Here is a 22236-nt window from a genome sequence, read left to right as displayed (position 1 = left end):
ACAAATGGCAAGTTATGCTGGAGTCAAGCACAAGTCCAAGTAATACTATGCAATAGCTGCTTATTCCTGTAAGTGCACATATCAAAGGTAAATAATATTGAAAATAGTCACAAGCACATGCAACACTACTATTACTGATTGCCCAGCAACTTTATATGTATTGTTACCACCCCCAACAAATACAATTCTCTATGTAATACTAATACACTGATTCACTAAATTTCACTTACCTGAACCTACCTATAACCTTATATAAGAACTGATAAACTTTAACTTACTTTTATAATAAACTTGATGATAACTTATACTGAAGACAGGCACAGCGACTTGTAAAGCTATTATGGTTTATAAACTACTTGCTTCACCAGTGAAGGACATAAATCCACACCGTATAGAAGTCAAGCATAGGAGTTTATTACACACAGCGCTGATGGAGTGTCACCTTGCTTATTAGGCTCGGAGACACTGTCAATCAACTGATTACAATAGAATAGATAGATTTTCCATGAGCAGGGGAAAGTGACAGGGTAGGCAGTGCCACACCCCGGGGTTGATTTTGCAGCAAGACAAGATAGCACATTAGCCAATGGTTAACAGGTTATATAATGTCTCCGCCCATGGTCTCAAGTTAGCAAGCTAACATTTAATGAATACTTTGATAAAATGTTATTAGTTTAAAATATACATGTTGAATTCTGATTTGGGGTCCATAGGAGTGGAGCAACTCCTTTGATTGTCCACTAGGTACATTCCTAGATGTTAAAGCAAAGAAACAGTGAAAGTATATGGCAATAAAGATTGTTTTCTGTGCATCTAAAGGCAGGCTTTGGTCCCTTGGAAGGGAGGTGGAAGGGTGCCTTATCTTATACTGACGTGTACCAACTTTTCATAAATTCAAGGCTGGATCTGTGGGAAGAACGTCTCCCTACAGAAGAAACAAACACAATAGAAACAGAGATTCTTTGTTCAATCTGTAACTCTGAATAAGACACAATTCTTTAGTTCTTAGCTCCAACACCTGGGAATTTCCTGACCTGGTCTATCTTAGCAGGTAAGGCTTTCTGTTTACCCCAGCTTTCTCTTAGCTGATCACTATTTGCTAGTCCTCTGGTCCCTTGACCATACTCTAGACTTTGGGTCTGGAAAAGAGCTGGCACAATCCATAGACCAGGTTGTTATATAATGCACATGGATTTGAACCCTTCACATCCAGTAATGGCAAAGTTCTTGGTTCAGGATAGTAGCAGCGATGGAATAAACTGCAGGTTGAAATCAAGTCTCTGGAGTCCATCCACAGCTGGGATGGGTCATTCAGTCCTTTGTACAGAGCTTCAGTTTGTAGCAAAGTCCCTCCAGAGGAATGAAGCAGGATTGAAGACAAGATGGAGATGAGGCATCAGCCTTTTCTAGTGTCTTGCCATGTGGTCTTTGCTTTCTTTGTCCCAAGGACACTCTATCCAGCATGTGGCATAGAAAAAACTGAGTTCCGTCCATAGGCAGGTCCTGCAAACTTTGCTTAGTCACAAGGCATATCTGCCTTCTCTCAATGGATCAATTGTATAGCTGATGGTCCTTAATGGGCCATCAAGCAGGCTAGGCAGAATTGATACCAACTTGTCTGGCTGGGGTGTTCCCTGGAAGCATAGCACAAGTTTGAAATACTGACAGCATAGAGCCAATTTTCATAATATCAACTACAAAAATGATACACATCTAGAGATAGCATCATGATAATCAGCCAATCAGAACCTCTCCATAGATCCCTTACACCACAACCTTTCTACAATATTGGCTGCAGACATAGAACAGTGGTGGCAATGGTGATCTATACAGTTACAGATTATGTCAATAAGGTCACAGGAGGTGACACAGCATCAGTGAGACTGATATTGGAATACTGCCTCCAGTTTTGGTGTTCTCATTTGAAAAAGATGTTGTGAAATTGGAGCTGGGGCAGCAAAGAGCCACCAAAAGTTCTGAGGGCTGGAGAAAAATGCCTTCTAGTGAGCTACTGAAAGAGCTCAACCTGTTTAGCTTATCAAAGAAGATTGAAAGGTAACTTCATTGAAGTCTTCAAGGGCTTTAATGGAGAGAAAATATTGGGTATTAAAAGGCTCTTTAATCAAGCAGAGAAAGGCATAACAAGACCCAATGGCTGGAAAGTGAAAAGAGACACATTCAGATTACAACTAAGGCACAAATATTCATCAGCGAGGACAATTCATCACAGGAACAAGCTACCAAGGAAAGTGATGGATTCTCCATCTCCTGATGTCATTTAATGAAAACTAGATGCCTTTCTGGAATGTGTTTGCCTCAAAAGTAGCTCTTGTGTCATACAGGAGGCCTGTGATATGCAGAGGGTCAGATTAGATGCTCTAATGGTCTCTCTTCTGGCCATAAAGTCGACTAATTTCTGAAAAACTGAGTGTAGCATTGGGAGCAGCGTCTGATGTTTTTCTGCCTAGCAAGCTAGCTTCCTAGAACGAATGCTCCTTGAGTGGGGTGACCACAGGGAGTAGCTCAAACCTCCAAAGTGCCTGGCCGAGGCAGGACATTAGCACAGCAAGGGAGGGGTGTAGCAGTGACATCACAAAGGCCTTTTGGAGGACCTCAGACTATTGGTCAAAGGTGGTGGGGAGGTGGGGACCTCACAGAGAGATGCTGACATCAGCCAGGCAGGACAGGGATGAGAGGCCAGGGAAACCTCAGAGATCCCTGTGGCTTTGCTTCAGCATGTCTCCTTCTCCAGGTCTTTCTTTGAGGACTGAGAGAGTATTTGGCTTCACGTATGTGAGCGCCAGGAGGAACCTCTTTCGAGTTTTCCCCTTCCCTTTTCCTGATTTTACTAGAAAACAACTGTCCCTGTTTGGAAGGTAAGAGCCTCCTCGAGGTTTCAAACCTGTTCAGTCTGATCTATCTGGTGACATTTGAATTCTAGGCATGGAAAACATGAGCTTAAGGAGGCTGAATTTTATTCTGCACCTGGGATTTTGTCCCATAGAATCACTGGGGACATTAGGGTTTTTCCTTTTTGTTTCACCTTTTCCTCCATCCATCCCTCCCTCCTTGCTCCTTCTCTCTTGCTTCTTTTCTCCTTTCACCTGTTTCCCTCCCAACACCAGGAGTGGGCTGTTTGTGTGGGTGTGTGTGTTGCAGGGGAGTGCTTGGCAGCTCCCACTGTGAGAGGTCCACCCAAAAATGGGGGCTGAAATAGTACTCGGGCAGTGATCCCCACCAGTGACCTGGGCCATCCTTTGGGCTCTTTGGTGAGAACCCTTGGCCTCCCGTCCTCAGTCTCTACACTGATTGGCTGAGCAGGGGGTTACTGACAGGGAGGAGACTCAGGTTCTTGTTCTTCTCTTTTAAAACCAAGTAAATAAGTCATAACCACTTATATGTTTGATGAATTTTGCTGCTTCTCTGCATTAATGGTCTCTGAGCAGTTCATGATTCTCTCTAACATTGCAGTTCTCCTCAAATACTTGCTGAATAATTACTGAGCATTGTTGTTGGTCTGGAGCTCATCCGAGAGAACTTTATTCAGGTCATTCAATGTCTGAAATTCAAGATGCAATAGTTAATTTGAAAATCAGGGCTCTTGGGTCCTATTCCCAACTCTGCCAGTGACTGGCTGTGTGACCTAAGACAAGTCAGTTCTCCTTTCTCAGCCTTAGCTTCTCCCTCTTTCAAGTAGGGATAATAATGATCCTCTCCTACCTACCTCTCGGTGGGTGGAGGATGTGGATCCATTGAAGAATGTCATGAGGAGTAGTGTGTAATATGAGGTGTCCTATCACGTTTACTCAGAGCAGATTATGACATAATAGAATAGCTGAAATAGTCTTTTTTATTTGTATTTTTTTATTTTGAAATTGTTAAGAGCTGCAACGACTTAGCTCAGACTGAAGCATCTTTTCTAATTTTTGAGATCTTAGTGTCTCCTCTTTGTGTGCGAAGAGACAATTTAACACACTGTGACAAACAGGAGATGCTTTTGTTCTGCAACAAAATATTTTTGCAAAGAACTTTCATCTCACTTGTTTTGATTTTGAGAAACAAACTGGTTTAGTCTGAAGGGGATTTTCTGACTGAAATGGTTTCAATGAACTTTCCCCGCCATTTCGATTCCTGGGCTCTATCCCTGCCTCTGTGGGGGGATTGCTGTTTGTTAAAACAGGAGTCAGGACTGGCGGCTTCTCTTTCTGGCTCTGCCACCGCCTTGCTGTGTAGGCCCTTGGGTAGGTCACTTCCCTTCTCTGGACCTCAGGCTCCTCCCCATCTGTCCAATGCGAACAGGGACAATTCTCGAACTCTGGGCAGTCATGAGCCTGAGTGAGATAAGGGGCGTTAAAGCCCTCTGTGAAGGAGAAAGAGGAGTTTCACAGTGTTCAGCACCAAGGAATTCTAAAGTTTGCTAAAATGTCTAGTCTGTGGAAACAAGAAATGGTCGGGGCCAAACTTTTTAATCACTGCCTTTTTTAAAGCCCATTCAGGGATGTGAGTCCCTGTCTCTTAGGCGCCTAGGGTTCTTTGCCAGCAGGAGAGAAGAGGTTTCTGCCTCTGTTTTTGTGGCCTTAACAAACCAGGTGTTGTGCCCCAGTTCTCGTCTGAGATCTCTGAAAAAGAACATCTTCCCATCCATGAACAAGACAGAACCTATCTTTAAAAGGGGAACAGAGACCCCTGGGACTTGCAGACTAGCTGGCCTCACTTCCACAATTGGAGAGATACTGGAAAATGTTCTTAAACAATCAGTTTTTCAGCAGCACCTACAGGATACTTTGGTTCTTAGGACTAGTGAGCATGGATTTGTCAAGAACAAATCATTCCAAATCAATCCTCTTTCCTTCTTCGGCAGGGTTCCAGGCCTAGCGGAGATGGGTAAACAGTAGATGGGATCTATCTCGGTGTTACTAAGGCTTTTGACAGAGTCCCGTAGGACAGTCTCACAAGCAAATGAGGGAAATGCGGTCTAGACGCATTCAGTGTGATGTGGGTGAAGAGCTGGTTGAAATCCCAGACTCCAAGAGCCCTTCTCCATGTTTGGCTGTCCAACAGAGAGAGTGTACCTGTTGGGTTCGGCAGGGATCAGTCCTGGGTCTGGTACTATTCAATATTTTCATTACTGATTTGGAAAATGGACTGCAGAGCATGCTTCTAAAATTTGCAAATGTTCACAGGATTGGAATTCAAAATGCCTTTAACAAATTGGAGGATTGGTCTTGAGCCAAACTTCCTGGCTGTGCCCCTCTTCCTAGACTGGGCTGAAGTGAAACCGCAGAGCCAAACACTCCTCTTCCTGGGCAGTGCGCTCCGCCCTTGAATGGTCAGATGCCGCTTAGCACTGTCACAGCAGCTCTGGCTGGGGGATTCTCCCAGCACTTTCCAATAGCGGGAAAGTATTAAATCCCCAGCAATGGAACTCAGGAGTCCTGACTCCCAGTCCCCTGGTCCAGTGACTCCAGCGGATCACACTCCCTCTCAAAGGCAGGGGGAGCGGCCACGAGGGCCTGCTTGTAATTGCCAGCTATGGGAGGGAGTGTGAAGCAGAGGTTAGCGAAGGGTCCTGGAAAGAAAGACTGCTGGGTCTCATCCATACATCTGACACTTTGTGTGACCCTGAGCCAGTAGCTTCCCCTCCCTAGGCCTGTTTCTCATCAGTAGGGTTGGGGTTGCAGTTCCGACAGCCCAGGGGGTTGGGAGGCTCCAGGAAGGTGTGTAAAGTGCTGGGATTTCAGGATCCCGGAGGCGCTGTCACCCCTGCACTAGGATGATGTTCTGCACCCCTGCTGCTGGTCAAGTTTCTCCTTTCCCTGGCAATAAGACAGACTCTTGTTTTCCCAGCCAGCCGATCGCCCAGTGTCATCACCCTGCATACTGGCTGGGCAGGGTAACTCCTGAGGTCACCACCCCCCTCTCCAGCCAGCCTTGGGCTTGGAGAGTGAGGAGAAGGGAGAGGGATGACACTGAACATCCTCCATCTATCGCTCCATCACCAGAGCAAGTGAGTGGCATTAGGGTTCCTCGATGGTGTCCCCTGTCTGTCTGGGGAGAGGCAGAAAGATGGGGAGAGAATCTCTCCCAAAGGAGATTGGATTTGCAAACAGCCCCCAGGAGCCCCTCACTCTCAGACCGGGGAGGGGTTTCTTCAGAGCCCTCTCCAGTGTGTTTGGCAAGGTCCCAGCAATGGGGCTCCCAGCCCTTCCCTTGTGGGAGACTGTTCCCCAGGCTGAGAGTCTCTGAGCTGGGCCAGACCCGGTGAGCTGCTGAGCATGGAAATCAATGGGAAACGAGGGGGTCTTGGCCTTGCTATGCCTGGGGACGTTGAAGTGGAGAATGGTTTCCCAGGAGAAGTCTGTACTCCAGGGTTTTGTTCCTTCTCTAGCCTCGGAATGGGGTGGGGGGGAGGTGTGAGTGTGCCCTGGGCTGGCAGGAGGGAGCTGCTTGTCCAAAGTGACCGATGGTCTTTGTTACTGACGCCAGTGCTCAAAAATGACGAGACTCCCTGGTTCTTGCAGCCCCAGGGATGAGGAGGGGGAATGCTGAGGGGGAGCAGATCATGCAATGAACTCCTGACAGTGAGTGTAGCTTGCACACCCTGCACCCCTGTGGGGGGAGGAGGAGCTGCTCTGGGTGGGGCAGGGATGAGGAGGGACCAAACAGGCTGGTTAGTGAGAGGCTGCCTTGATCCTAGACTCACGCCTGCTCCCCGCTCAGTTCCAGGATGGCCAGGCTCCTGAGGATGTTCAGGAAGAAGGCTCTGCAGGTGGCCACAGAGCCTGAGGGAAGCAGCTGCCATCTTCCCCAGGAGCGGAGCGGCCCCTCCGTCCCCACTGGCGGGGAAGGAGCTCCCGGCCGGGCCAGGAGGTGGAAGTGCCCAGCCTTCTGGAAGAGGAAACCTGCTCCTGGCGCAGGCGCCGTGGTGGGAGAGGCACCGGCCAGGCCAAAATGGAGCTGGGCCAGGATGAGGCTGGGCAGGCAGGACCCAGCCCAGGAGCAGAACCATACAGGGTGGCTCCGGGGCTTGTTGTGTGGGCAGCAGTGGCCCCAGGAGCCCAGCCCCTATTTCCAGCAGGAGACATCACCCTGCCCAGTCAGTGGGAATCTTCCAGCCATCCCAGAGCAGGAGGTGGAGGATCCCTCTCCCAGCCCCAGCAGCTCGGCCCGCTCCCCATGGGACAGCAGCAGCGCCTGGGACTCGGACAGCAGCGTGGCCGACGGACACTTCTGCTTTGTTCCAGGTGAGCTCAGGGAGAGGTGAGGAGGGGGCTGTGAACACCCCAGGTCCAGGTCCTCGAGCAGTGCTATGGGGGCGGGTCCCCAGCTCAGGTGGCTGGCCTGAGCCACTGAACCCCACTGACACTAAATGCTGCCACTTTAATCCTTGGTGCTCCATTGAGCGTGGGGTGGAAGGCACCTCCCAGGGAGTCCAGGACAGTGGGAGGGGGTCTCTTTGCTAGGGACTCCTGGAGGAGTTGGGGGCTTATGACACTGAGGCTACTTGGAATCAAATACATTTGATATACAAGTACATAGCCCATATTCATAACTTCAAATACAGAAATGGTACACACATACAGCCAGCATAATTATAAGAAGCAAATGGTAACCTTGTAATAGACACCTCACATGCCAACCTTTGCACGATATTTGCTGCACATATATAACAGTGGTGGCAACAATGATCTCCACCGTCCCAGTTCATATTAATAACATCACAGAAGGCTATAGAGAAGTGGGAGGGAGGAGTCTTCCAGCCGGTGTGTCTCGCTGTTTCTCCCTTGCCGCTTCGGCAGAGGTGGGAAGAGAGCGAAACGTGCCTGGCTGAAGGTTTTGCTCTCGGTCTTGAAGATTAAGCCCGACCGCCTGGCATGGCTAGGTCGGGTTGTCCTGGGCTATGTCGGGGGGGAGGGCTCAGTTGGGAGAAGGGGCAGACGAGGGGATTTTGTTTCTGATAGATAAGGGCTTTGTCAGTGGGAAGCTGTAGGTCACATATTGGGGGTGACAGTGGGCTATGAGCTGGGGTAGCAGCAGCAGGGGAGCAACGTGTGGAGGGGAGGGGGGTTTACTTGGTAAAAATAAACCTGCAAAGCTGCTCCCTCTGCTGGAGCAAAAGCCTCTCATTTATCTCCTCAACTCCCCTCCATGAAAATCTTCACTCCTCCCCCGGCGCTGAGAGACCCCCTCACTCCCGTGGAGATTTGTAATTGTTCTGACTCTTCCTTGCCCTTCTCCAAAAAGTTTTCCCAGAAAAATGATCAAGGACATTTCAAATGAGAAAAACAAAACAAACCAGAGAAACCCCCACCACACACAGTTTGGGTCTGAATTTTTCTACTGAAATTTGGAGACAATAAAACTCATCCCTTTGTTGGCCAGAAACCAAAGCTAGACCTCCTCCACTGTGGCTGTGACTTCTGCTACCGAACCACCAATGCTCTGACTTCTCTTGTGAGACATTTCTCTGCACAATACTGCTGCTAATACAGTTACTGACTCCAGGAAACATTTTCCTTAGCCTGGTTCCGTGTGTCACTGGTTTCTATAGCAAAGATCAGTCCCTGGCCCTGTGGTCCAGACATCCTCATTCACATCAAGCTTCAAGTTGAGAATCATTTCCCATTCCCGCTCTGTGGGAGGGGAGACTTTTAAACGCGCTCTTTGTGCGACTGCACATGGCTAAGCAAAGAGAACAAACCCAAATCCCCCCTATGCTTTGGGAGCCAGGTTTGCGGTGGGAATTCTGTAGTTCAGATGACTTCAAGCCTCGACATTGTGATTCTTTACCAGTTTCTCTGGCCTTGGGGCATTTTTGGGCTGATGGCTGAGTGGTTAAGGCGTTGGAGTCAAAATCCAATAGGGTTCCCCTGCGCAGTTTCAAATCCTGCTCACAGAGAGGCCTGTGTTTTAGCCAGTCTCTAACCCAGGCAATACCTCTGTACAACCCCCTGAGACACTCTCAATTCTCTCCCCACCCCAAGTAAATCCTGTTCTGCTCCTTTCATAGAGATCCCTGGGGCACCACCTCACACTGTGTCCCTGAGGTGTCAGGCAAATTCTCAGCACCTGAAGCCTCTGCCACTCACCTGGTGCCCCATAGTTCAGCCATAGCCCTGGTTCTGCTCCTCTCTCTAGAGTGTGAAAGGAGCCAAGTCAGCGACTCCATGGGAGCTGTGGGGCTGCAGAACCAACAGAGAAAAAATAGGGGCTCAGTACCCACTGCGAGCCAGCCAGCTCCCCATCCACCCACACACACACTACAGGCCGTGCTGACAAGCTCCTCCACTTCCCCTTCAGCACTTCCCACTTGCCAGGGATCAGCTGTTCAGTGGGATTCAGGCGGCGCTGGGTCAGAAGGGAGAGGAGCAGGAATGGGAAGAGGTGGGATAGGGAGAGGAATGGTGCAAGCCGGGAAGAGATGGGACAGGGGTGGGGGTTTGAGGGAAGGGGTGGAGTGGGGGCAGGGCCTGGGGAGGAAAGGAGGAATTTGTCCCAGACCCCCGATCCCTCTAGGACCAGCCCTGAAGAGAAACGCTGACTGTCACAGTGACAATAAAACTGACCAGCATTGTAGGGGAGACAGAGGGAGATCGGCACTCATCAGGTCTCTTCTCTCCCCCAAGGTGAGCCCGACACTGCTCTCTCCTGGCTCTCACTCTAGCAGCTGGACGCCAAGGAGCCATTTCCCCACGGGAAGTGCATTGAGTGCCTCTGTGGTGCTGGGGGGGCTGGTGCTGCTGCTGCCTGTGGGGCTGGCAGGGGGCTGATGTCTGCACAGACTCTCAGCTGCCAGGCTGGAGGGGGCACTTGGGACCTTACCAGATTGGCTCAGTGAAGATGGCAGGTTGACAGAGCAACACAGACGCTCTCCAGAGCACGGAGCAGCATCCGCCCATGCAGCCAGGCAATGAGCATTTTCCATAGCCTGGAGCTGAGGGGGAGGCAGCAGCTGCTGTTCTAGCTCCTGGGGGACAGGCCCTGTCAGCCAACAGCCACTTCTTACTCACCACAGCTAAGGGCATCGGGTTCCTCCAGTGGGGGTGTGGAGCAGTCATTCATTTTCCTGTTCGCACTCCTCTGTGGTGTGAAAATCGGGGAGGGGAGGCAGAAGCCCCACTTCCCTCCCAAAATGACATCCAGTGGGGGAAGCCAGGACAACAGGGTGGGGTGGTAAGTAGTGGCCAGACTCTCACTGCCAGGGTCCAGTCTAGCTCAGGGTTCAGCTCAACTTCCTCCCCGCGCCACTGGCCCTCAGTCCCTTTCCACCACCAGGTCAACCCGGGCACTAGGGCAGGAACAGGATAAGGAAGCAAGTCAAGCAGAGCAAGGCAGGCAAAAGCGAGTCTTGTCTTCATGGGCCACTCACAATGACGTCCTTTTTGTGTCCAACTGCTGCAAAAACATCCTGGACAGAGAAGCAATAGGCCAAAATAATCCCATACAGCTACCAAAGTAGCTCAGTTGGGAGAGCATTAGACTGACAAGCTAAAGGTCTCTGGATCACTCCCAGCCTTTAGAAGGTTCTTTCATCCTCTTTGTGCAGGGTCAGCTTGTTCTCTAGCAGCACAGCAGTGCCTGTACCCAAGATGAGCAGGGATGGCCTAGGGAGAAAGCAATTTTGAGGGCCCCTTGCATTAAAAAAAAGTTGCAATACTGTATTCTCATGGGGACCCTGCAGGGCATGGGGCAAATTGCCCCACTTGCCTCCCCTCTAGGTGGCACTGATGGTGAGTCTCTAATCTTGGGCTCTGCAGTAGGAAAACATAGAATGGGCTTCTGCCCCTAGTTGGCCCACCTGACCTTTAACGATGAGAACTATCTTTCCCAACATGACAGGAAGAGAGCAAGGCAGAGTGACCCTCAGGAATGGTGCCAGAGGGCTGCTGGGCAGTGACAGGCAGGGATTGGGGATGAAAACTCCTCTGCGCAGCTGAGCAAGGGCAGTACCAGGGAAGGGGCAACTGTGAAAATGGCTGTGTGGAAGGTGGAAAGGATTTGGGGGCCCAGGAGGAGGTGCTTGAGGTTCAGGGCCTTGGAGCAGGTGGACTTGGACATGGTGGGTGTTCAGGAAATGCACATTAACAACTCTAGAGTAGCTCAATAGGCAGAGGGTGATTGGAGGAAGGGCCTCCTGGCCAGGGAAGAATGATGGGGCTGGAGTCTTGTTTTTCACATTTGCAGTGCGAGTACAGAAGGTGGTGGAGCTCCGACCAGGAAGGGCATTACTGGTAGACTTTGTGCTCTGTGGCACTGGTTACTGCTATATTAGTGTGTATGGTCCCCAGTTAAGACATGAGAGGGAAGATCAAAGGCTCCCTTCCTCTGGACTGCATGATGTTTGTTGTTGGGGGGAGGATTTTAATTGTGTCATCCAGCCTGAGGACTGCTGGTCCCGTTTTCCCAACCGTCAGAGGACACACTTTTAAAATGAGCACTACCTGGCACAGGTCTGTAGTGTGGTCAGCTTAGAGAAGCTCACTCCAGCCACAGAGGGGGTTCACCTTTCTGCGGGGACAAAGCAGGACTCGCATTGACCGGATTTATGCTTAGCTTTTGTGTCTTTAGCATGTTGCTTCTCAGATTCTTTCTTGGTCTGACTTGTTACACTTTGACACTTAACAGGCCAGAGTTTGTGCACCTTCCTATTATCCTCACTAGGATTTGATTTCCAAATTTTGAGGAATGACTTTTTGCCTCTAACAGCCTCCATTACTCGGCTGTATACCTAGAGTGGCGTTCTGCTGGTCCTCCAATTGTTGTTTCTGATTTAGGGCAAACGTTTCATCTGAGCATCTAATTGTGACATTTTAAACAGTCTGCATGCTGCTTGCAGGCACCTAACACTTGTGACAGCAGATCCTTTTAATTCTCATCAAACCATCTGTGCTTATGCTGATAGGTCGACTTTAGGTCTTTAACTTTGAGCGGTAGCTGAGAAGCTGGTAAATCGGACAGAAACTCGTTCAACAAACCTCTTCATTTCCTTGTTATTGCCTGACTTCTTCATTCATCGGCTTTTCCTTATTTCCTGGCTGAGGCGGCGGCCTGCCAGGGAGCTCCCTGGCACCTCTGGCTGCCTGGGCTGAAGGCAAGAGGCAGGCATGGGCGTGGTGAGGGCCTCCTATCCCGGAATGAGGCCGCAGTGCTTCCTTGTCCCCTCTTCCCACCCACACCGGCAGGCGGCTGCTGCGGGAGAACACGAGGGAGGCTCTCGGGACGCAGGCAGTGTTGTGTGTGTGTGTGGCTGTTAGGGGAAAGAGCTGAGGCTCCCGACTTGACCTGCCACTGACTCGCGTGGCTCTGCACGCCGTCAGCCAGGGCAGGCCAGGCTGCGGATGTGACTGAGGCTTGGGCAGTATGGCCGCACTTTCCTGACAAGGCATGAGGCAGGCCAAGAGCTTTGCACGGCCTTCAGGGAAGTGGGAGGGAGGCACGTTTGAGCCGGCGTGTCTCCTCCGCTTCTCCTTTGCTCCTTGGGCGGAGGCGGGAGGGAGCAAAACGTTCCCGGCTGAAGGTTTTGCGCTTGGCTTTGAGGATTAAGCCTGAGCCTCCAGGACGGCTGCTGGGAGATGGGCTTTTGCAGCGCAGCCCCCACACTCTTCCAGCCAGCAGGTGAACCCATTGTGTCCAGGAGGGAGCCTTTGAGGCGGCAAAAGGGGAACATCACGGCTCCCAGCAGACCTTGAGGAGCTCAGGAGGAGCCTTCAGTGGCATCCCTGGGGGAGTATAACCCCCCGTCCTTTCGATTAACAGCTGAACTCACTGACCCATGATACCACAGAGACACTTACCAGACCCTGGTTTGCCAGGGCCACTGCCCGGCACCCTGCAACACTTCCTGCCAGTGCCAGAGCTTGCAAGGCACTAGCCTGGAGCCAGGGCCGCTAGGTGCTGCTGAAGAAAAGCCAGCAGAGGGACACAGTGGAAGCGTCCTGTGCCCATAACATAGAGGTGGATTAATCAAAACCCTCTTCTGCCAGCACCAGGCCTCCTTCTTCCTACACTGGGCCTGCAAGCGAGGGGGCAGCTGGCACAGCACCAAGAGTCTAACCTGTGAGGCAGAAGGCGGCTGACACCAGCAGCCTGCTGGGGAGTTCCCAGAAGTTATTAATGAACAGAGACTCCTCAATGCCCTTAGTAAAAAGGATTTGGGGTTCATCAAGGCCAGTTAGGGGGTCACTATGTCAGCCCTGTAACCCTGGGTCTCAGGTCACTGTTCAGTTTTGATCTAGAGCTCAGATCCCAACAACTGACCAGCAGCCCTCAGCCTTCCCTTGGGTCTGCCCCATCTGGTTACTCCTTGCAGGCTGACCGTACCCCCCTTCCAGCCCCGGATTCATCCCCTAATCATCCCACTGCCACTCAGAGCCACAGACGTGGAGGTGCTGAAGGAGGGAGGGGTGACTCTAGGGTGGGGTTCTTCTCTAAAGATGGCTGGCAGAAAGGTGGTGCTCAGTCCTGTCAGTCACCTGCCTAGTTGCCTTGCTGCCAGGGGATACAGACATTTCTGTAAGGTGCAGAAAGGGGGTATTTGGCTTCTAAGTGAATGTGAGGAATGTGCATTTATAAGAGGGAATTTCTGTCCTTGAAGCTGCACTTCAGTGGCCTAATGGATAAGGCATTGGTCTCTTGAGCCTGATAGTGTCAGTTCAAGTCTTACCTGAGGTGGGAACTTTCTTTATTCTTGTACACTGCAAAAAAACCTTGGTCTTATCTTCACCAAGGAAGCTGGGAGATGTTTGAACACAAAGTGCTGGATCTTGGGAACACTCCCCCAGAAATGTCATCCTTCACGCAATAAATGTTTCTAAACCCCTCAGTAGCAAACAGTTAATACTAGTGTTTGTCTGAGAATAGAGTGAAGGGGAGTGTTTACTCTGACACGTCCATGCGTGAAACAGACAGGAAGAGCAAAGCCGTTCTGAAAGAGAATGGATCTGTCTGGAGACAAAGCAGACCCTGAGAATGAGCAACAGTGTGAAAAGAAGAGGTTCAAATGTGTGTTAGGTTGGTCTGCCAAATTTAAAGAAAATCCCAATGCCCTTAGCATGATGCAGACACTGGCTGTTTCTCATCTTTTACTGAGAATTCATTGAGAAATGTTTTTCTTAATTATATTATGGACTATTGTGTGCGCTAGGAAGGCACCATTCTTCCTGCTTTCAGCCTTCCAGACCTCATGGTTACATGGCCTGGGGCCAATGCGCCCCTTCCAGTCAGCTGCTAGAGCAGACAACAGCAACACAGACAGGGATGGCAGCAGGGCAGACTGGAGCTCTAGGAAGACTGTGGGACCAGGTCTCATCAATGGGGAGGTGGCCACCCCCAGCATGCACAAGACTGAGCCAGCAACTGTGATGTGTGCTGCAGCCTGCCCCTACCCACTTTTGCAACTGTGTTGCCCTGAGGACACTCATATGTCTGGGCGGTATCAGCTCCCTGGATGGGCTCACAGAGCAGCTGCACCTCGCTTGGCAGAGCCTGGCCAGACCCCCAGGAAGGGGAGGACATGCACTCAGGCCCTGTAATGGGTGATGCCAGGGTGGCACCTCCTGCTCTTTGTCTCAGGGATTAGCTCGGTCAGCCAGTGTTCCCTCTCCTGGTGGTGCCTTGTACATCGCTGTCACTGCTTGCAGACTTGCCTCAGTCCAAGTACTGCAGCATCCTCTTTATGACTCGGCCATCCGGCCGTGCCATGATCAGTGCTCCTCCCTTCCAGGGTGACTTAGGCAGGTATGCGGTGAAGTGTCTCCCAATCCAGCCATTTCCCCAGTGGTGAGTGGCTGGGATCCAGGCCCACACTACTCTGGGTCCCAGCCCAGGGATCCTGTAGCTAACAGCTTCTGCTTCCTCTCCTTAACTTCCTCCACCAGTGCCGCTTCAATTCCCGGGGCCACTTCCCTGCAGCCCCAGCACGTTTTTCGCTCTCTTCTCAGGGTCTCAAGCCTGCAACTCCCAGCAACCAGCCAGGAGCTCTCTCTAGCTTCCCCTGGTCCCTGCCAGCCACTGCCCTGCCAGAGGAGCTGTGACCCTACACCCCATAATCTTCATAGAGAATATTGTTATGATATGCATATGGCACAGCTAAGATGTGTTTTATGCAAGATGGGCCATGTGAGATATCACTGGAAAGGTCGGACTGTCCTTGAACTCAAGATTTAGGCGCACTAAGTCCACAGTCAACATGGCTGTCCTTGGGTTCAGGATTGCGTGAATGAGTTAATACGGCCACCCTTTGGTTCAGGGCTGCAAGGCCTAATGGCCAGATCAGGGGGCTGCTTCAAAACAGGGATAGTGGCTGGATTAAGGGGAACTGGGCCCACTTGACTCCACTGGGTCCCAGCCCAAGGCCCTCTCAAGTTGAGTGTGTTCGTTACCCAGCCAGCCAGGATCCTACTGCAACATGTTGACCTTACACATGTACGAGATACCACTCACTCTGTCTTCCGGGGCCACTTCCTACCTTGTTTCCTGAAGCTGTAGTCCATCTATCGTCAGGGTCTCTGGGTTCCCTGGCACTGGCAGCTCCATAGAACTTTGACTCCCACCAATTGACTGTAGGTAGCAAGTCTCCAGTCTGGTACCTGGGATCTCTGGTCCCACAGTCAGGGGCTATAGCAGCTCCTGGCCTGGAGCCTCCACCAAGCGTGCTTCTTCCTCAATGGCCAGCCCCATTAAGGCAAACTAGGCAGTTGCCTAGGGCGCCAAGATTTGGGGGCGCCAAAAACCAGTGCCTCTAATTTTTTTTTACAGCGGTTCCTCCCCGAGTACACAGTCGCTGCTCAACTTCTCCTGCCTCCCCGGCTTGCAGTGCCAATCAGCTGTTTGGCGCTGCAAGCCTGGGAGGAGAATTAGAGCAAGGGCGGCATGCTCGGGGAAGATGCGGAGCAGAGGTGAGCTGGGGTGGGGTGGTACTGCACAGCTCCCAAGCGGGGGAGCTGCCGTGGGGGGGGGGGCGCCTGAGGGCAGAGGGTGGGGAGCTGATGCAGGGCTGGGGGTGGAGGGAACAAGGTGAAAGTTTTGCTTAGGGCGCGAAACTTCCTTGCACTGGCCCTGCACACACACACACACACACACACACACACACACACACACACAGTGCCACTGTCCACCACACACACTGCAGATAGACACACACACCATGCCACTGTCCACTGCGCACACACACACAGTGCCACTCTCCACCACACACTGCACATAGACACACACACCATGCCCCTGTCCACTGCACACACTGCACACATACACACACACACACACACCGTGCATGCTGTGCACACATCAACTGCAACAAAAGAAACACAAACTACACACTCTGGAGACAGTTGGTTTTTTTCCAGGTTGCTTTTACTTACAAAGGTGCGGAAGTGTGATCTCTCTTCTGTTTCTGTGGGCAGAAATGCAATGGAGGAGAATCTCACATCCCTGAGCTGCCAGGTTACAGTGGCAGGAGAAAAATGCAGAGCACTGAAATTTTAAAACACTCATAAATATTTCACACTGTGGGTTGGGGTGTCCAGGAGGACCCAAAGGAAAAGACTAGGAAGATTAGGGGGAGAGGAGGGTGGTGTTACCAGAGTGCACTGTGGGACTGGGGGATTTAGAGACCCCAGCGAGGACAGGCAGGGGCGGGTTGCAAGGCCCCACAGTGGCTGAAAAGGGGAACCTGGCAGGTTGGGGGGTAACAGAGATTGGAGATGAGGAACCTCACACCCAGGGAAGGACTGGGGGAGTGGGGGGATGGTAAAGTGGGGCCCAGCAATGGAGAAATGGGTTAGAGGCAATCGGGGGAGGGGCGCTGAGGACGAGGGGGGGAGGAGGATGTTGGGGGCAGGGCGCTGAGGGCGGGGGAGGAGGAGGTTGGGGGAGGGGCGGTGAGGACAGGGGGATGAGGAGGTCAGGGGCAGGGCTCTAAGGATGGGGAGAGGAGGAGGGGGTTGGGGCGGGCTCATGGGATGGGGAGGTAGGATGGGTGGGGGGAGGGGCCCCACAGACAGAGGGAGGCACCGGCGGGAGGATGGGGAAATGAGGGGCCCAGGGACGGGGCAGGTGAGCGGGGCTGAGGTGGGTGTTAGTGAGGAAGCCTCACTGCTAGTGCAGACTCGGCAGTTTCTTGTATGAGAGACACTGTCCCAAAGCAGGACTAATGCTCAGACCTGGTGATCAGTGATTTCAGATCTGTCGGTCTGCAGCAAGACTCTCCATTGAGTCTTAATCGGCTCTGTTATTACAGAGGGAAGAACAAAAGGGTCAAATGGTGCCTGGAAGCCTTAAGAAGAATCCACCCCACCGAGTACAACACATGTCACTACCTGCTGTCAGCTCCACTGAGAATGTTTTGGGGTCACTCCTTGCCCTTATCAACTAGGGGTCTCAGAGAATCACAAAAAGCAGGTGCTCTAGTGTCGCAATTGGTTAGTGCACAGTACTTATAGGGCAGTGCTGAAAGGAGCCATGCTGAGGTTGTGAGTTTAAACCTCATCTACAGTTTTCATTAACCAAGTGGTGTCACCCCCTCATTTGCCCCTGTGGAATGTACAATTCCAGCCCTGGGACACTGAGGAGGGGAGGAGTCAAAAATGCCCCCTTCAACTATTACCTCCTCTCCAGAGTGCAGGTCAGAATTTACAATCCTTTCTGCCCCACCAGCCCCTGTGCCAGGATCCCTCCAGCAGAGCCTAGAGTCCTGCTCATGGCATCTGTACTATTGAAAAAGACTAAGTGACAGGGACAAAACACTCAAATCCTGCCTGCTGCGGGGAGCCAGGTTTGCGCTTCAAATTCTGTCTTTTGTACATTTCCAGGTCTGGGAATGTCCCACAACAGCATTTAATGGGAAGCTGCCTACAGAACAGTGACACTGCACAGAGCTGCTATGGAGGAGGGGTGGGAATTAGTAACATTTTGAGGATCGTTTGGGAAATGAGCCTTTGCTGACAAGGTTTGTCTCTGTTCATATTTCACCTTCAGGTGTTATGTTGAGGGATCTTTAGTATATTTGTGACGTTAATAACTGTCTCCTCAACTTTATTTACTCAACTTAAAAATTAGTGTCACTTGATTTTTGCATCTCCCTGTGAAAATACAACTGACACGTGTGGTTTTCTACAGGGCTCATGATTTTAAAGTTGGGGAATTCAGTCTCTGTACTTCTGAGTGGGAGTGTTGATTTTTTACAGCTGCCTCACTGCCAGGCACACTGGGCTGTTAGCTGCACCCACTGTCCTTTCCAGGGGCCCCTGCTGAACCCTGGGGGCTGCACTGCCGTGCTGGGGTGACTGTGCAGGGGGAGAAGCTGCTGAGGAGCAATGTAGAACAGGTGCAGGAAGGAGATGGGTCACTATTCACATTCTGAACTGCACAATTTTCCAAATTTGGGAATAAATCCATAGATTCATAGACTAAAGGTCAGAAGGGACCATTATGATCATCTAGTCTGACCTCCTACACAATGCAGGCCACAGAATCTCACCCACCCACTCCTGTAACAAACCCTTGACCTATGTCTGAGTTATTGAAGTCCTCAAATCATGGCTTAAAGATCTCAAGGTGTAGGGAATCCTCCAGCAAGTGACCCATGCCCCACGCTGCAGTGTAAGTCGAATGGCTGAGAACAAATCTAGGGGAAGGTGAATGCGGAGCAATGACACTGGAGATGCCCAGACCTCCAATGGGGGCAGCGTGGAAATTAATAATGGGAAGATCATTTGCAAAATTAGTCGTCACTGACACGATTTGTCTCTGTTCCTATTTCACGCTGTGGTGTTAGTTAGAGGAATCAGTACAGAGTTTTACTATATTAATTAAACACTTAATTTTATTTAATCAAGCCAAAACCTTAGTGTCACTTGTTTTTTCTCTGTCCTAGCAAGAATGAATTGAATTTTGTGACTTTCTGGAAAGTGCAACGAGATTAAATGTGGGGAATTCAGTCTCTGTGTTTGTGATCTGATGTTTTCCTCTCACAGGTCAGTGCCTGCCTTGAAATACCAAGAGGAATCTAAGGGCTGGTGTACGCTGGGCACTTAACTGGCAAAGCAACATCTCTCAGGGTGTGACCCCCCCCACAAGCCATAGAGTTAAGGTGACCTAAGCCCTGATTAGATAGTGCTAAAGAAAAGGAAGAACTGTTCTGTCAATGTAGCTATTACAGGGATGAGAAAACCCCTCCAGTCACTGTCTGCTCCAGAGTGCTACAGCAGTGCCACTGCAGTGTTTTAAGTGTAGACAGAGTGAAACTAGATCTGGCTCCAGTTCACACTGTGGATGCTCTGGCACTAAGACTACAATAGTAACAACAACAACAACAGCACAGTGCTTGCTTAGTTGGCAGGATTTGGACCTGCGCAGGGGGACCCCAATGGATTTCTAGTCCATTGCCTTAACCACTCTGCCACAACTACTTAACATACATTTGTTTCACTACACGATGATTCTGTTCTCACTGAATTATCACTTCCAATTGTTTGCTCAGACTAGCTTTCCCAGCACACTCATGGCTGCACATCAGTGTAAATGTGTCCTTGGCTGAACAGCGAGAATTCCTGCCCATTTCCCTTCCGGCTGGAGCAGGATGAGATTGTGTTTGTGTTAATGACATTGCTGTAGATTGTTGTTTATTCCCCACTCTGACAATTCAGACAGTCTCTTTCCTAGTCAAATCTCCAGCACATCGTTCCAATAGCAGGGGGCAGGATTTCTCTGGGGCACTGAAATATTTCAGGGGATTAGTGCATGAACTCAGCCTTGCATTCCACCCTTGGTGTTTCCTGGACTAACAACAGCAGCAGAAAGAAAGAGCCGAGCCAATATCTCCCTGTCAGGGATGCAGGTGCCACATCCCGTCTGTTTGCCCATCGCCATTGCAGGAGAGAAGGGTTCTCTGGAATCGAATGCCCTCTCTCAGATGAGAGACACAGGGAGGTTTTGCTGTTCATAGATCTGTGCAAAGGAAATTGTGTCTCCGTGTGAAATTGAGGTGGGAAATGAAACGTCCACATGGTGGCCCAATGCCCTAAGCAATGTGGGTGAAGGACTCAGGCTGGGAAATGATTTAACAGGGGTTTGTTTCAATTTATTGCCCTGATTAAAAACTATGGCTAAAATGCAGCCGTGTTGTTAGTACTTATACCTGTGTAGGGACACCGCAGTGGGTGTCAAGTCCATTGCCTTCACCAGGGGCAGGCAATTATTTTATCAAGATACAAATTTCTTGGTCAAGGTCTAGAATCCAGAGAAAACAATGCACTGATGATAAGAAGTATATAAAAAAAAATTGCAATCACTAGGGACATAACTATGATGTGTCGTGTTTCACTTTTTATATCTGGCACCAACTCCTTTCCCTTTGGCCTTTGACCAAGGGTAAAACTAAACATCTCAGATACCAGGGAGTGTTTATGTTCACTCCTGTGAGCTACACAGGGGGTTGATGTTGCTGCTTTGAATCGTCCATCTCTGCCGGGATAAGGAACAATTCAGGCTGTCACTGAATTGAAAGAGGGAGATCATTGAGAAGGAGAGGGATGCCTCCTCTTTAAGGTGTTTTACTAGCTGGCACAGTAGCATAGCTAATGGGGAGCAGGGGTAGCGGCCACTCCCCCCTGAGCACATTTTCCAGAAGTGGTGCCCTTCCATGCACCCAGCACTGGGCTCTGGACTCGAAGTCCGGAGCTGGGTTTTGTGTGTGGCCACAGGCTGGCTCTGGGCTCTGCACCGCCCTCCTGCATCCCCAACCCTGTTCGCTTACTCTGGGGCTGCAGGCAGTGTCAGCTGCCCAGCTCCCTGAGCCGGGGTGGGCTCTGCCAGGAAGGGAAGGGATGGCAGCACAGTCCCCCCCCAGTGCAGCGAGGGGGGCTGAGGATCAGCCACCCCATTGGCCCCCAGCACCCCATGCAGAGCGAGGTGGCCGTGCAGTGGGGAAGGTGGCTCTGAAGCCCAGCTGGTGCCGGCGGAGGAGGTGGAGAAGGAAGGAAAAGGGGGGGATATTTTTTTCTCGTGGTGTCTCTTCAGCGGAGGGGGCTGAGGGAGCGGCAGAACCAGGAGGCAAAGGAGCAACTTTGGGTTTTTGCCCCCCCGCCCCCAGTGCTGTGCCCGGGGCTGTGAAACTGTGTTTAGTGCAGCTTGTGAAGGAAGGAAGGGTAAATGTGCTTTAAGGTGCCAGTTATGTCTCCTCAGTCTCACTGCTGAGTAGCGGCAGACCAGTGCTCAGAATTAAGCAGTGTCCTCAGGGCTACTGGACTCTATACTAGTTTTCAATTGCCTGCTAAATGCTTCAGTCATGCCACCTTCTCACTCAGCTACATCCTGAATAGTGGTGACTGGGAAGGGGGTGTGTGTAGCAGATGCCAATTTGAGGTGCATAGTCTCTTGGCCAGATTCTGCTGGGTTTATGGTGCTTTGTGCCATGGACTGGAGCAAAGTGGCTGGTGAATAACCATGGTCTATTCCAAACCAAGCCCTTCTGTCAAGCTAAGAGTTTCACAATCCTTAGAGCACCTTCCACTTATAAAGTGTCTCTGATAGAGGCTCTTCTCTTCAACACTGCGACACACTCTGATCCCTGGCTTAGACCTTCTTATTGAGAAACAGCCCATAATGTCATGCCCCCTCTGTGTTATTTTTAGGGTAGATGAGAGAGTGTTAGTCAGTGTATTTCCCATCTGTCCTGAGCCCAGGTCACTCTGAATCACTCACTCTGTTGAGTGCAGAGAGCCGGTGGGATGGGAGAGCTGAGATTTTCCTCAGTGGGGCATGAGGCAGAGGGCTGTATGAGCAGTGGGATATGCGAGATGGCAGCATGGTTAGCAGCTCCAGTGTGGAGTCGATGAGAAGGGCCTAGGGTGCAGGAAATGAGACTCCTCTGACTCGCTGAGACAACTCCACGGCTGAGACAGCCCAGGCAGGAATTTCTGAGGATGTTGGTATGGTTTGTTCAGGTGATTCATTTCCAAATCTCACAAACATTCTCTGTTCAGTAGGAAAATACACATTAAGAGCTGGGCTCTATCCCTGCAGGAAGCAGGCGGATCAGACTGGTGAATGGGGCAGGTCACTGTGCTGGGAGAGTGGAGATTTATTACAGTGGCAGCTGGGGGACAGTCTGTGATGACTTCAGGGACCTGCCAGACTCCAACATCATTTGCAAACAACTGGGATGTGGATGTGCCAGCAATGCAACTGTCTCTGCTCATTATGGGCAAGGATCGGGGCAGATCTGGATGGAGGATGTGA

At 50.9% G+C, this 22236-nt stretch overlaps 1 non-coding gene across 1 annotated transcript; it reads right to left on the bottom strand.

The window, feature by feature from the left end:
- Nucleotides 1–19322: 19322 nt before the first annotated feature.
- Nucleotides 19323–19406, bottom strand: TRNAS-AGA (transfer RNA serine (anticodon AGA)). Its single transcript has one exon. It is a non-coding gene; the product is annotated as a tRNA-Ser (tRNA).
- Between the last annotated feature and the right edge of the window lie 2830 nt (nt 19407–22236).

This window comes from Gopherus flavomarginatus, chromosome 6 (genome assembly GCF_025201925.1).
Source record: "Gopherus flavomarginatus isolate rGopFla2 chromosome 6, rGopFla2.mat.asm, whole genome shotgun sequence".
NCBI classification, from domain to species: Eukaryota; Metazoa; Chordata; order Testudines; family Testudinidae; genus Gopherus; species Gopherus flavomarginatus.
The sequence above is the reverse complement of the archived record's forward strand: the minus strand, read 5'-3'. Positions and strand labels throughout refer to the sequence as shown.